Here is a 16,547-nt window from a genome sequence, read left to right as displayed (position 1 = left end):
AGAATGGCGTAAACCCGGGAGGCGGAGCTTGCAGTGAGCCGAGATCCGGCCACTGCACTCCAGCCTGGGCGACAGAGCGAGACTCCGCCTCAAAAAAAAAAAAAAAAAAAAAAAAAAATTGAACTAAATGAAAATTAAAAGAAAACTTCTCAAAATCTGTGAGGTGCTACAAAAGTAGTACTTAAAGGGCAGTTTATATCATTGAATACATATATTTAAAAAGAAGAAAGATTTAAAATTAGTAATCTAAGTTTCTACCTTAGGAAATAGAAAATGAAAAGCAAAGTAAATCTAAAGTAAGCAGAAGAAAACGAATAATAAGAGTTAGCAGAAATCAATGAAATCGAAAAAAAAAATCAGGATAGAAAATGAACAAAATCTGATTATTTGAAAAAAAGTCAACAAAACTGATAAACCTCTAGCCAGGCTAATGAATAAAAAGAGAGGACATAAGTTAATATCAGAAATGAAAGGGTGGACATCACTACAGGTCCCCGGGACACTAAAAGGAAAATAAAGAACACTGTGAACAACTCTGTGCCCACAGATTTGATGACCTAGATTAAATGAACCAATTCCTTGAAACTGTCAAAACTCACACAAGATAAACAGACAATCTTAATCAGTTTATATCTATTACAGAAGTCAAATCAATAATTAACGACCTTCCAAAACAGCAAAAGACCCAGATGGGTTCACTAATTAATTCTACTGAACATTTAAGAAAAATTTTCTACCAATTCTCTCAATATCTTTCAGGAACAGAGGGAATACATATAGTCTCAAATTTATCAGATTTGAACTTAGAAATTTTCAACTTCAAGATGGTGCAAAAGCAATATACATTCAGTACACTCCTCAGCTTACAGTGGGGTATGTCCAAATAACTCCACTCATTGTAAGTTGAAAATCTCAGAAGCTGAAGCACACACTTTTGACTTATAATATTTCCAGTTTATTACAGGCTTATCGGGACTTAACCCCATCATCAGTCAATGATTGTATGAGGCCCTAATACCTAATAATTGCACTGACAGCAAACCAGACAGAGACATGCTAGAAACTATAGACCAATATCTCTTAAGATGCAAAAATTATCAAAAAAAATTAGCAAATTGAATGCAACAATGTATAAAAAGAATTACATACCACAGTGAAGTGGGATTTATCTCAGACATGCATGGCTGGTTCAACATTCAAAAATCAACTAATGTAATCACCTCAACAGACTAAAAAAGAAAAATCACACGATCTTATCAACAGATGTAGATAAAGCATTTAACAAAATTCAACACCCATTCATGATCAAATCTCTCAGTAAACTAACAATACAGAGAAACTTCCTGAATTTGATAAAGAATATCTATAAAATACCTTCAGCTAATATCATATTTAATGGTGAGAAATTAGAAGTTTTCACACTGAGACCAAGAACAAGGCAAGGATTTCCCCTTTCACCATTTCCTTTCACAATTATACTGGAACTTCTAGCTACTGCAATAAGACAAAATAAAGGTGGGAAAAAGGTATACAAGTTAGCAAGGAAAAACTAAAACTGTTTTTGCAGATGACGTTATTGTGTACATAGAAAATCAGAAAGAATTAACCAAAAAATATCCTGTAACTAACAAGTGATTATAGGAATGTGGCAAGATTAAAGGTTAATATACAAAAGTCATTTCCTTTCTTCTGTACTAACAATGAAAAAGTTGAAGTTAAAATTAAAAGAAACATAATATTTATATTAGAATCAAAATGAATGAAATAGGTGTAAGTCTATCAAAATATGACAAGATCTGTATGAGGAGAACTACAAAACTCTGATGGACTAAATCAAACAAGAACTAAATAAATGGAGAGATATTCCATGTTCATGTATAGGAAGACAGTACTGTCAAGATGTGAGTTCTTCCCAGCTTGATCTATAGATGCAACATAATCACAGTTTAAATCCCCACAAGTTGTTTTGTGGGCATTGACAAACTGATTCTGAAGTTTAAAGGCATGGCAGAAGACACAGAATAGCTAACACAATATTGAAGGAGAAGAACACAGTTAGAGGACTGACACTACCTAACCTCAAGATTTACTGTAAAGCTACAGTAATCTGGCAGTGTAATATTGGTGAAAGAACAGACAAATAGATCAATCGACCAAAAAGACAGCCCAGAAATAGACCCACATAATTAAATCAACTGATCTTTGACAAAGCAATAAGACAACTCAATGGAGAATACATGGTCATTTACCAAATGGTGCTGGAACAACTGCATGTTCACATGCAACAAAAAATTAATCTAGATACACCCTTCACCAAAATTAACTCTAAATGGATCATAGATCTAAGTGTAAAGCACAAAAATATAAAACTCCTACAAGATAACATAGAGGAAAACCTAGATGATCTTGAATATGTTGATGACATATGTGTTTTTAAACATAACTCCAAAGACAATATTCATGAAAGAAATTATTGATATGCTGGGTTTCATTAAAATAAAAATCTTCTGACCAGGCACGGTGGCTCACACCTGTAATCCCAGCACTTTGGGAGGCCAAGGCAGACGGATCACCTGAGGCCAGGAGTTCAAAACTAGCCTGGCCAACATGGCGAAACCGCGTCTTGACTAAAAATACAAAAATTAGCTGGACATGGTGGTAGGTGCCTGGAATCCCAGCTGCTCAGGAGGCTGAAGCAGGAGAATCGCTTGAACCTGGGAGGGGGAGGTTGCAGTGAGCAGAGATTGTGCCACTGCACTGCAGCCTGGGAGAGAGAGCAAGACTCTGTCTCAAACTAACAAACAAAACAAAGCAAACTTCTGCTCAGTGAAAGATAATGTCAAGAGAATGAGAAGTCAAGCCACAGACTGGGAGAAAATATTTGTAAAAGACGCATTTGAGAAAATATGGTTATCCAAAATATACAAAGAACACTTAAAATTCAACAATAAGAAAACAACGAACCAGATTTTAAGAAATGAGCCAAAGACTTTAACAGCCACCTCATCAAAGAAGAGAAACAGATGGCAGATAAGCATATGAAAAGGTACTTTATGTCAGAAGGGAAATGCAGATTAAAACAACAATGAGGTACCACTACACATCTATTAGAATAGCCAAAATTCATAACACTGACAACATCAAATTCTGATGAGGTTCTGGAGCAAAGGAGCTCTCATTCATTGCTGGTGGGAATGCAAAATGATTTGATCACTTTAGAATCATGTGGCAGTTTCTTATAAAACTACAAATATTCTTACCATATGATCCAACATTCCACTCCTTGGTATTAACCCAAAGGAGTTGAAAACTTACATTTCCACAAAAACCTGCACATGGATGTTTACGGCAGCTTTATTCATAATTACCCAAACTGGGAAGTAACCAAAATATCCTTCAGTAGGTGAATTATAAACTTTGGTACATACAGACAGTGACATATTATTTAGTACTAAAAAGGTATGAATATCAAGCCATGAAAATACATGGGGGAACCTTGAATGCATATTACTAACTGAAGGAAGCCATAATGAAAAAGCTATGTACTGTGTGATTCCAACTGTCTGATATTCTGGAAAATACAAAACTATGGAGATGGTAAAGAAATCAGTGATAGCGAGGAGGGTTGGGTGAGATGAGAGAGAATGAATAGGTGGAGCACAGAAAATTTTTAGGAGAGTGAAAATACTCTGTATGATACTATAACAATGCAAACATGTCATTATACATTGTCCAAACCCATAGAATGTGTAACAGCAAGAGTGAACTCTGATGTAACTCTGTGGACTTTGTCTGATGATGCTGTGTCAATGTAAGTTCATAAGATATACCATATATATATATATATATATGTCATACGTATATAACAGCTGCTACTACTACTACATGACTACTATAGTATACACAGTAGTAGCCATGGTCTTTTATACATACATATATATTAGTCACAGTAGTTTCATGCATGCACTTTTACTTGCAACAAGTACTATAGTCTTCATAGGGATGAAACAGAAGTTTCAAAAAATTTATTAATAGGCCATCTTTCTTTCCACCAACATTTACTAAATTACATTAGGTGCTAGGCAATGCTGCACCAAATGATAAGAAACTAAAGATGAATAATAATTAGCATGTTCTCCCACTGAGTGAGGTAAGAGAAGTGGGACAAGAGAAGAGAATGATATAAATGAACATCTATCTGACACAGCCCAACAGAAACTGAGTAGTGGTTGGTGTAGCACACTTGAATACCAAGAGAAAACAGTGATTCTGTCTCTGAGATCATTGAGGATGATATGTTTGAGGTTAGCTCTGAGTTAAACCTTGAGAATTAGATAGGAGATGTACAGTCACACGTCTAGGATGGCACTACAAGAAGGACCAACATGAGGAAAAGAATGGAAATCTAAAAGTACATGTGGTATGTGGTAGCCAGTTTATATAAGAGCTCCAGGCCAGGCTCAGTGGCTCATGCCTGTAATTCCAGCACTTTGGGAGGCCGAGGCGGGCGGATCATGAGGTCAGGAGATCGAGACCATGCTGGCTAACACGGTGAAACCCCATCTGTACTAAAAAATACAAAAAATTAGCCGGGCGTGGTGGCGGGCGCCTGTAGTCCCATCTACTTGGGAGGCTGAGGCAGGAGAATGGTGTGAACCCGGGAACCAGAGCTCGCAGTGAGCCAAGATCGTGCCACTGCACTCCAGCCTGGGTGACAGAGCAAGACTCTGTCTCAAAAAAATTAAAAGAGGTTCAGTTTGGTATGTCAAGATAAGGGGCAGCAAGGTGATTTGCAGCCAGATTATAAAGAGCCAATACTACCCCATCATCAGCCCTTAACATGCATTAATGGTCGGGAGGCTGTGTATCATCCCATTGGTTCCTGCTCACTTGTTCTTTCCTCTAATTTTATGATTTCTTAGGCAGTTTCATCTGGTGGTCTAGCTTAGATGATATACAGAGCTATAGTAAACTAATTCATTGGCCAAGATCATAGAAATAAGGTTAGCCTCTGAGAATGAATATAATAAAAACTGACACACATTGAATAAAATTCACCATCTATAAAAGTAAACCAACACATTTTCTATAAAGGTTGTATAAGGAGCACAGAAAAATCATTCAAAGTATAAATATTATAGTCAAACAGATCAACCTTTGTATCTACTCTTACTGGTCATGCCACTGTGAGTAGTTATTTAACTTCTTGAAGGATTCTTTTTCTGTCTGTAAAGTGGGGCTAGTAATTTCTATGCTGTGTTGTTCTAAGGATTAGAGATAAGTCATGTGAAATTCTAAAGATAGTGCTCAGCGTATGCAAATACACAGCATGTAATGGTTCTTACTGTGGTATTCAGTAAAAGTGGCATCAGTTAGCTTTTCCTACATAACAAAACATCTCAAATTTAGGATTAAAAATGACTGTTAATTTAGTTCATGATTGTGGATGTTAGCAATTTGCTTAACTGGGCTATGCTGCATGGTTCTTCTGGTCTTACCTGGTCTTACTCCATCTGTGGTCAAGTTCCAAGTAGGCTAGGGGCTGGCTAATCTAGGTCAGCCTCAGCTGGATGACTTGTCTTTGTGTCATGTGGTCTGTCATCCTTCACTAGCCTACACTGGCTTGTCGACTTGGCTTGGTAGGATTTCAAGAGAGGAAGCAGAAAAGCACCAGGCTCCCTCAAGCTTTGGTTTAACTCTGGCACAACATCACCTCTACCATGTTCTGTTGATTAAAACAAATCACAAAATCAGTCCTCACCCAAAGGTTGGGTAGATAAATGCCCCCACTTGATGAGAGTCCTTCCGAAGGGGCATGGAAACAGGGAGGTAACAGTGTTTTCAAACCATCTACCACGAGAGGGTTGAAGACTTAAAATCAACTAGAATCTCTAATGTAAATTGAAAGGATAGGAAATCAATATGGTATAGTCTTGATGTAGTAGAGAGGAACTTGGAATCAAAAGACCTGAGCTTAATCCCTGCCTTCGCTATTGATTAACTTGACCCTGGTAAAGTAATTTAAATTATCCGTGCCACATTATTATCAGTATAAGATTCCTTAAATTCAAGATTGTTGTGGGGGATAAATGAGATAATGTATGTGAAAATCTGTACTAAACTGTAAATATAGAAACAAATATAATGGATAATTATTTTTGATATAAAATGTACTTTATAAATTATAAAGGGATCTGGAACCCCTTACCTTTTACCATCTATGTGTCCTTCTTATTCTGTCTCTAGAAGGTAGAAAGTACAATATATATTAAAATATATATTTTTAAAAATATATAAAATATTAAACAAATACAACATAACAAATGTCATAGCAGAAAAATGCAAAGGATAGTGAGGAATATCAGAAGAGGGGTGCCAAAGGAAGTCAGTGGAGCAATGGGGCACAAGAAAGGTATCCCAGAAGGCAATGTCTACATGAGAAGCACGAATTTACTAGAGAAAATGATTGAAAATTCAAATCCAAATGCTTAGCTGATTAGAAACCATTGTTTAGTCCCTTGCCTGCATAAACCAGGTTCCTATTTAGGTATCTTGCTTCATTTTCTGTGAAATACAACCATTTGTTTCTCCCTAAGACAGTCAAATTGAACTACCTGAGATTTCCTAAACACAGCATATTCCTTAAATACATCATCCTTTGCTTTTGCTCCTGCTGCTCACTCTACCTGGAGTACTCTACCTCCTTGGATTTTTAAATCAACTTCCAATACAGACATACCTCATTTTATTGCAATATTGTGTTTTTTTACAAATTGAAGGTTGTGGCAATCCTGCTTGTAACAAGTCTATTGGTGCCACTTTTCCAACCGCATGCACTCACTTCATGTTTCTGTGTTCATATTTTGGTAATTCTTGCAATATTTCAAATTTCTTCATTATTGTTACACCTGTGATTTGGGATCAAACCTGCAGTGTCTTCGAGGTATACCTCTAAATGTCCATGGGTGATTTCAGAATTGGTCAAGTGTTCCTGTTGTATGGTGCCTTCCCTGATTCACACAGCTACAAATGATTACCCTTTCTTTTGCTCTTATTTTATCTTGGTTAGTGTTATTTTTTGTATCAATTTTCATGTTTCCTTTACTATGTCATATGCTTTGCCCATTCCTTATACATTTAGACAAAAGGAACAGAAATATGATCAAGAGAATTCAGCATGCAAATTACACTCAGGAAGCAAAGTAATTCAGTGTGGTCAAAGCAAAAGTTGCACTGTGGTCTTGTATAGCCTATTATTTTATCCTGAAATTGGATTTGAAGCCAAAGTGTGATATGAGGAGGTTTGTCTCTTTAGAATAATTTGGCACATAACATAGGCTGAAATCAGATATGGGACAACTAATAAGGAAACTTCTGCAGTAATCCAGGGAAGAAATGGTGAGGATCTTAATACAGTCACAATGAGGAACCTGGAGATATTTGAGAAATAAACTAGAGCAGTACTTCTCAAACTTCCCTGTACTTTAGAACCACCTAGAGAGCCTTGAAAAACTCTGATGCCTGCACCTCACTCCATACAAGGTAGCTCAGAATCCTTGGGATTATTATCATTTTTTAACTCACTAGATAATTTCAATGCTCAGCCAAGTTTGAAAACCGGTACTTGGTAAATCACTGGATGTGGGTGACAAAGATAGGATATTCCTGGTTTTCTAATCTGGAACAAAAGAGTGAAACATAAACATATTTAGTGTGGATAAATAAGCAAATTTAGAGTGGAGAAATTTAAGTTTGGTTTTGAACAAATGGAAATTAGGTGCTAACAGGTAGTCGTATATGCAATTCTTGCACTTAGGAAAAATATGCAGTTTAGAGGTATACACTTTTGGGATTTTCTGCATGTATTAATAGATATTATTCATAATCATTGTGAATATGATGTCTAGTGAATGCATGTGAAATGAAACTAAAAGAGGACCGTGAGTGGACCCTGGGAGCATCAACATGTGAAAAATTGGCAGAGGTAGAAAAAGGAACACCAAAAAAAAAAAAAAAAAAAAAGTAAGTGGTATCTCTGAAGCTCAGTTAGAAGAGGGATTCAAGAAGCTGGAGGTGGTTAGTAGTCTTAAATGCTGAAGAGAGTTTAGTACAGATCTGGGCTGAAAAGTATCTAATATATTTGGTGAGGTCACTGTTAACCTTGGGGAGATCAATTCCTAAACACATTGGAGAGAGAAACTAAATAAAAACATATGAAGTGATCAAAAGGGTTGAGGAAAAAGCAGGTTACTGTAGCTCCTGGACTGGTACAGTGGTTGTTTCCTGTTGTGTTGGAAAACATCTCTGATTTTTTATAGAAAATCTTGTACATTGTTTAACTTTAAATATGACTTTTCTAGATTTGAAATAGTTTCGTAAATAAGACATTTGTCAGCCCCCAAATAAACCAAAAAATGAATTTTTAAATAATTTTAAAAGACAGCTTGTAAGCATACTAGTCTCATTTATGACCATTAAATAAGCAATGAGCAAATAAAATTTGAAAAGCTTATTAATTTCACCTTAAATGTCTTATGGTTAATGTGTATATTTCAGGAATATTGCACGAATCTCACTTTCACTATATTTGAACTAAGACATAAAGGACATCTAAAATTTGAATGTTGTATGGTTAATTAACATTTAATAAACTTATTTTCTTTGTTTAAATGTCTTTGAAAATCAAATGTCTCATGCTGTTTTTCCTCATCAATATAATCCCAGTAGTCTTAGCAATGATATTGTTAAAGTGTTTGACAAAGCCTGATATGGCTACTTGTAATTTATAGTTGTTCACCCCTGTCACTTTGCACTTTTTCCCTACTAAAAAATTTAGATTGTCTTGAAGCTGAATTTTTGACTGGATTTCCTATGTAGTTCACAGTATGGTTACAGAATACCAAAACAGCGTTGTCAATGTGTTTTAAAGAGCATAGACTTGAAGTCAATGGGAATTTGACAAGACAGCCTGCTTGTTATTGTAAGCCATTGCAAGTTTTATGTTGTTCTCCACCTTAATTTTTAATGTGTAAGCTTTAATGACATTCAGTTTTTAAAAGCTACTTAATAAAATAATTTTATTTATTCCCTAAGGAAATGGAATTGTCAAAACAAAAAAAAAGGGTGACCATTAAATTTGATTCCTTTATTTAAAAATTCAAAGGATGACAATGGAAGCCATATAGCACTACTTTTTTTTTTTTTTTTTTTTTTTTGCCAAGTAGGCATCTACCCATTGTTTTTCACCTTTGACATACCTTTCAGAGAGAAAGAAATATGCAAAATTTCATTAGTAAATTGTTATACTTTGCATTTTATATGCTTCGAAATGTTAATGTCTCATAGAAATTAGATGTTTACAAAAAATATGTACATTTTCTTAAATTGTATTAATTAGTCAAAATGAAAGTCAAAACTATTAAATACTCTGATTTAAAAGTGTTTTCTACAAAGCAGAATTCACTAAAAGAACGACTTTTCAGGAGCACATCAAGTTTTAATGACTGAAGCACTAAAAAGCATCTTGATAAGATGGATCTCAACTCTGAGACAATCTATAAAACCCAATTTTATGTTTTCAGTAATATAAAGAGGACTGTAATCTGTGTTCCAATTTTGTAAATCATCTTGTCCTTTTATTTTTACTAGTCATATTTTCATAAATATTGTCAACACTGATTAAATACATCTGCCTTTTTGACCTAGTAATCATACCATATTCTTAGTAAATTTGTTTTCCCTTTCTTTTCTTTCTTCCTTTTTTTTTTTTTTTTTTTTTTTTTCCAAAGACAAAATCTCATTCTGTCTCCCAGGCTGTAGTACAGAGGTACAATCATAGCTCACTGAAGCCTCCAAACTCCTGGGCTCAAGCCATCCTCTTGCCTCAGCCTCCTGAGTAGCTGGGATTACAGGCATATGAGCCGCTATGCTTGACCCATTTTTAGAGACTATTTCATACTTTCATCTCTTCCTCATAGTCACAAACCCGTTACTAGTTCTCTTCACCCTCAGCAAGAGACCTTACATGCTAGTTCATAGTGAAAATGTAGACACCAGGAAGAATGATTTTACTTTTTCCACATCAAATTTAGAAACCTAAATGTATCCATAGTTATTTTTTTCTCTCTACTCGTTTTTTATCCTGTTAAATAGAAACAATGCCTCTGCCTCTCTTAAAGGCCACTTTCTCCACTTGTTCTCTCGATTCATCATCCCCTCTTCCCTTTTCAAGAGCTTCTTTCTCTTTCCCAAGTCATTTTCACCAGTGTAAAAACATACTCAAACATAGTCCATTAAGAAAAAATCATTGGTCCTCCCATGACCTTGTACAGGCTGCCCTCATTTGTCTTTCAGCTAGCCCAAGAAAACGTTTAGAGAGATTTGTGTATTGCCTCTACTTCTTCATATTCTATTCACTCAACTCATTCCAGCCTGACTTTTGTCCCTGTCACTTTCCTGAAACCCCTCTTATAAAGGTTATGAATGATTTTTCTCTCTTCAAATCCAGTGGACACTTTTCTGCTCTTTGACGCAGACTTTCAGAAGCATTCATCACGGTTGATTGTTCCTTACTTTTTGGAACACTTCCTTCTCTTGGCACGACATCACACTCTCTTGTGCCCCCAGGTCAGTCCTAGGGCCTTTCTTTTTCCCTGTATTATTTTCTTCCTTTTGTGAAGTCATCTAGCCTGGTGACTTCAAATACCATTATATTTTGAAGTCTCTAAAACTTGCACCTTTATCCTTGACCTCTTTAGTGAATTCTCCACTCATGTATCCAGTGGCACAATTGATGTCTTCACTAATGCTCTGCTTACTTAGACGTATTAAATGTAAAATATTGTAATTGGACCTCTTCAATATTCCCCTGCTACTTTCTTCATTAGACTTTATTCTATCTCAGTAAATTATTTACATTCCACAGTTCAGTAGTTCAAGCCAAATATCTCAGATCATTCTTAATTTCTACTTTTCTCTGTCTCTCTAAATCTGAGCATTCGCCAACTAGAACCTCAGAGCTATCCACTTCTCTATATCTCCATGGATATCATGAAAGCCACATTATTTCTACATAATCAGACTCCTTGCTTTCACCCTTAACCCCCTTATCCCATTCCGTATAGTAAGAAGCATCTTTTGAAAATGTACATCAGATTATTTTATCACCCTCCTTTAAACCTTTCTGTGGCCTGCCATTACACCTACAATAAAACCCAATCTCCCACAGGGTTCAGAGCTCCCAGAGATCTGGCTATTGCCTGCTTCTCTCATTTTCTTTCATACTATTCCTGTCCTCTCATGAATCTACAACCACAAAAGCCTTCTTTTTTCCCCTTGAACATACCATGCTCATTCCCAACTCAATCTTTGCACCTGTAGTTACTTCTACATACCTGGCTGCTTTTACTTACTTCTGCATTTTATTTTATGTGAGGTGCCATCTCATCTCTCAGTTTTCGACTTAGGGAGCTTTTTACTGAATATGTATCTGATATGCATATATGTATTCTGGTGACTCTCTGTCATGCTCTCCTCCTCTATTACTGCCTTCCTAACAATAATATTGTAAATAGGTCTAACAATTGGAACTGGAAATGGTCCAATTAATATATCTTTTCTTTTTTAATCATTATGACATTTTCCTCCCTAAAGTGTAAGCTTCAGGAGGGCAGGGACTTTTTCTGTCTTGTTCATCACTTCTGAGTTAGAACAGCTATTGGCATATAGTGGGGCTCAAGAAATACTGGTTAGAAGTTGAATGCACGAAGATGCTAAGTCAATTTCTTAAGCTCCATTTTGTGTGCCATTTAATTCCTCTTATAGTAGATGCTCAATTTGCTTATTAATCAATTAGGTGACATTGAATCTCCCACCAGACTGTGTAACATAAAATGTAGGATGGGGGGAAACAAAGTTCAAATATTATGTAGCATCTGGGTTTCACTATCTGCTCATTCAAATAATATTTTAAAATATGAGCCGTAAAAATTGAGCACTGGAAATGGCATAAATTAAGTGAAATATTGATATAGAAAAAGGTTGCTTTGATTTAAGAATATATTTCATTGGGTATTTATTTCTAATAACATTGCATGATGTCTCACGATATAAAATATCCATCATTCTGTTTTTTTTCATAGGAAAAAAAATCTGTTCCCTCCTGCTTGATTAAAAACGAAATACAGCAAAACACTGAAGGGCCTTGTAATCATCAAATAGATATTAAATTGTGTCCAGTGTCCTTTTAGCGTTAATGTCTTTCAGCCTGACTCTGAAAAATTGCTATCTCTTTTAATAAAAAGTAAAATTATTTTTTGGTCATCTTTATTTCTCAGCAATAGAATGCTACCACATATTTTCACAAACCATCCTCTGGTTTTAGATAAGGATATTTAAAATCCTTAGACCATTTCACATTTTTAAAATAAATATGAAGTTATTTTTTCCTGAAATTTAATTGATTTAAAAAATTGCTTTGAAACATGACAGTTGTAGCTTAGCATGTAGTAATTGTCAAGACTTTTAAATCATAAAGCAAGAATGTAAAAATAGAATTTCCTTAAGCTAAAATGTGGTATTTATTAATTTAAATACACAGATATGTTAGTGAGGCAGCTGGCCTTGAAAGTGGCTGCAAAGGGGATCTCTCTCCATCTCGTGTGTTTGTCTACTTTCCTCTGTCTCTGCTTTTTTTCCCAGTGTAGTAAGCTTTGGGGTGGGAAAGTGGTTGAGGAGTCAGTGATCACCAGCAGCTGTGAACAAACTTCATTCCAGTTTAGTGACCAACGAGAAAAAAAAAAAAAAAAAAAGCTTTAGCTTTCCCAGTTCCACTGAAGGATTTTGATAGGAGCAGAGTACCCAATTCCTGTGATTAGTGCAAGTGGGGATACTTTCTCTTTTTTAGGGGGCAAGAAGGTAGAGTCTGCTTTCAACGGATAGGGAAAGGAGAACAGGATAGTGCTTGGCTGCTCAGAGCATACAATGAAAACCTCCGCTTACCATAATATATCTCTCCCATCTGTGGTCACCCCTCCTCAGTCAGAGGCTGCCCACCAGCATTCGATGGCATGATTCTCTCAATATCCTGAACAACTCTCTGGATGATATTTATTTTTCTTCATCAAGCCCAATTGTAGTGCCTCATGATTCTCAGCAACCTACAGGGTGAACAATTATCTTAACTAACCCTGGCACAGTCAATATAAATTTGAAGTGAAAAATAGCTCTGTTAAAATTAAAATTGCCATGTAAAAGAGAGAAACAGTGTTAGTCCCTAGTTGAGAGCACATATCATATCCTACTGTCAAGGCTGGTAAACATTGCTTCCCTTGTGTAGATTTCTTTGGTCAACCCATCTGCCTGGCTAGATTCAGCCCACCTGAAAGGTTTTTCTTGTCCTCCATGGAACCCTGAGAAGGGAGCTGGAGAGAGGGGTGCACATGCTGTGACTGCTGGTTGAGCAGCCACTTCAGAGTTGCATGGAAATGTGAATTAGGGGATTATTTTGTTATGCTAGGAGGTGGGGGGTTTTGTGGTGGTTGTTGTTGTTGTTTTATTTTGTTTTAAGAAAAAAATTTTCTAAAAATGTATGCTTATTGCTTATCAGTTTCACCACAGGGTAACTAGTATCTAATGGCTAATTTTTTGTTTTTCTTCAGTCTGTGTCTTTGTATCTGCCTCTGCCCTTGAAGTTCTAGCAACAAGCCTCAGGGCTCTGCTCATTCCCTAAATCCTTAGATTAACAGACTGTTTTTTACCTGACCTCTGCCTTGTGGCCACTGAAGACAATAGAATACTGTCACCTGCCCCCAGTCATCATCCCAGTTGATTTTTTCCTTTCAAATAAGGTCCTTAATCTCTCTCTCTCTCTTTCTGTTTTGTTTTGTTTTGTTTTGTTTTGTTTTGTTTTGTTTTGTTTTGCAAGGGATGCCTACACCAAGAGGTGTTAGATCTAGTCCTGGAAGATCTGGTACCCTCTTTGATATTTCTCCCTGATCTTTTTTCTAACTGGAGAATAGGGTATAGCACCCCTGAGCAAGATCTTAGATCACTTGGATCTAAGTGGTGGAAAGCATCTCTAACTGAAACTGCATAATTACATGGTGACCCTTTTATGCTTGCAAATAAAGCTTGGAGTATGACTTTTCACTTCTTTTAGCCCCTAGAGAAAAGGCCATGGAACAAACATTCTTACATTTTTCTCCCCAATTCAGAAAAGCTGTAGTTTCACTAGACGAAAAAAGTTGAATCCTAAACTCAATGAATAATAATTTGGCATGCTTAATTTTCTCTATCCATCGTCTACTTTTACTTTCTTCTCTTTGTTCCTCTCTCTAAGGAATCTGTTCAAAATTGCTGTTTCTCCTGGCTTCCATATTTCGGAAAATTGTTCAACCTTTATGTGACTGATGTTCTGCGAATTTCTCAGTGGCTTTGATTCAGACTCTCAGATCTTTTGCTTCCTTCTTTTTAATTGCTTCTCTAGTTGACTAGTCCTGTGTATTTTAATATCTGATTATTTTTTCATCACCAAGACAGATGCCTTCATCAGCCCTAATCACTCTTCACTCTTACTCATATCATCGCCAGCAGTTTTCAATTGTTTATTTTTGCCTTCTCTAACTTATGATATCCATTTCTACTTAATCTTCTTAAAAGGGTAAGCTGACAATGCAACCCCTTGCTCCTAAACCTCTGGTGACCTCATTCATTTATTCTTTCAGTCTTTGATACGTGCCAGATACCATGCTAGTTACTGTAGATAAATGATGACTAATGCAGAGCAGCCCCAGCTTTCATGGTGTTTGTAGTCTATCCGGAAAGAAAAAAAAAAAGAAAAACTTTAAAGACAGACTTCTCTCCCTGGTTTTTAGAACTCTCTCCAATATGGTCACAACTTTCTATCCTCCCGATGAAAACATTTATCTGGCTTTTACAGCATATCTTTGGATTTTTCTCAACGTAAATAAAAAAGCTCTATGAAGTGAGAGCATAATGGCTTTTAGAGGATTCTTAACACTAGACTCTGCAACTGTAAGCCTGGCACAAACTCTTTGTGTCTCAATCTCTTACTTTATAGAGATAGAATCTCGCTCTGTTGCCCAGGCCGGAGTGCAGTAACGCGATCATAGCTCCCTGTAACCTTGAACACCTGGAGTCAAGTGATCCTCCCATCTCAGCTTCCTAAGTGGCTGGGACTACAGGGTCAGGTCACCACACCCAGCTAATTTTTCTCTTTTTTTGTGGAGACAAGGTATTGCTATGTTTCTCAGGCTGGTAATGAATTCCTGGGCTCAAACGATCTTCCTGCTTCTGCCTCCTAAAGTGCTGGGATTATAGGCGTGAGCCACCTCACCCAGCCTCAATTTCATAGTCTTTAAATGATAATGATAGGGAATAATTACTTACATGTAAGTATTTGCTTTGGGCTAGCAAAACCTAGTGGTTAAAAGCACAGACTCTCAGTCAGTCACACTGCCTGGCTCTGGGTCCTGGCTCTGTTCCTTATCAGCTATATGACTGTCAGGTCTCATTGCCTCGGCGTCTTCATCTGTAAAGTGGGGAGAATAACACTGGGAATGATTAAATAAGTTAATAAAGTAAAAACCATTGAAACAGTGCCAAGCACACTGTAAGAGCTGTATAAGTCTTAGCCATTTCTGTTAAATTTCTGTTATTACTTTTCTTTTCTTTTCTGTTTTAAGATGGAGTCTCGCTCTGTTGCCCAGGCTGGAGTGTAGTGGCAGCACGATCTTGGTTCACTGCAACCTCTACCTCCTGGTTCAAGCAATTCTCTGTCTCTGCCTCTTGAGTAGCTGGATACAGGCATATGCCACCATGCCTGGATAATTTTTGTATTTTTTAGTAGAGATGGGGTTTCACAATGTTGGCCAGGTCGGTCTCAAACTCCTGACCTCAAGTGATCCACCCACCTCTGCCTCCCAAAGGGTTGGGATTACAAGTGTGAGCCACCACACCTGGCCAATTTCTGTTATTACTTTTCTCAATAAGTGGCACTATTATTCATATTTTACCAATCAGGAAACTAAATACTTTGACCAGGACCACGCGTAAGTGACAGAGTCAGGGTTCTAACCTGGGTATCCTAGTTTCAGAGGAGGCACTAGTAATTACTACTCTATAAAGTCTCCATTATGGGATTTTGGTAATAATGTAGTTAAATAATATGTAATAAAATTTAAAACTATAATGCACTATGAATATTTAACGTATTATGTATACTATAATGAGTTATGTTTGAAAGAAACACTAATTTTTTTCTTTTCCATCACTTAAAACCTTTTCACTAGACCAGTAATTACAGACAGCTTTTTAATGGCATTGTATAATTAGACAATCCCTTCACATACATGCATGTATTTACATTGCTACTTTCAGAGGATGGCAAAGTCAGTAATATCATTTCTATTTTGAAAAAGAGAATGCTGAGGATCAGAAAAGTTAAGTAACTTGCCCTCGTGTTCACAGATACTAAATGAGAAAGTCTCCTAATGTAATTCCAAAGCCCCAAATGTCACCCTGTGTTT

General features: G+C 36.4%; 1 protein-coding gene across 4 annotated transcripts in view; it reads left to right on the top strand.

Annotated features, from left to right (window-relative positions):
• DPYD (dihydropyrimidine dehydrogenase) overlaps positions 1–16,547 on the top strand; it is a 902,287-nt gene that overhangs the window by 559,508 nt on the left and 326,232 nt on the right. The gene's annotated exons all lie outside the window — the stretch shown is intronic.

Source organism: Rhinopithecus roxellana, chromosome 8 (assembly GCF_007565055.1).
Source record: "Rhinopithecus roxellana isolate Shanxi Qingling chromosome 8, ASM756505v1, whole genome shotgun sequence".
NCBI classification, from domain to species: Eukaryota; Metazoa; Chordata; class Mammalia; order Primates; family Cercopithecidae; genus Rhinopithecus; species Rhinopithecus roxellana.
The sequence above is the reverse complement of the archived record's forward strand: the minus strand, read 5'-3'. Positions and strand labels throughout refer to the sequence as shown.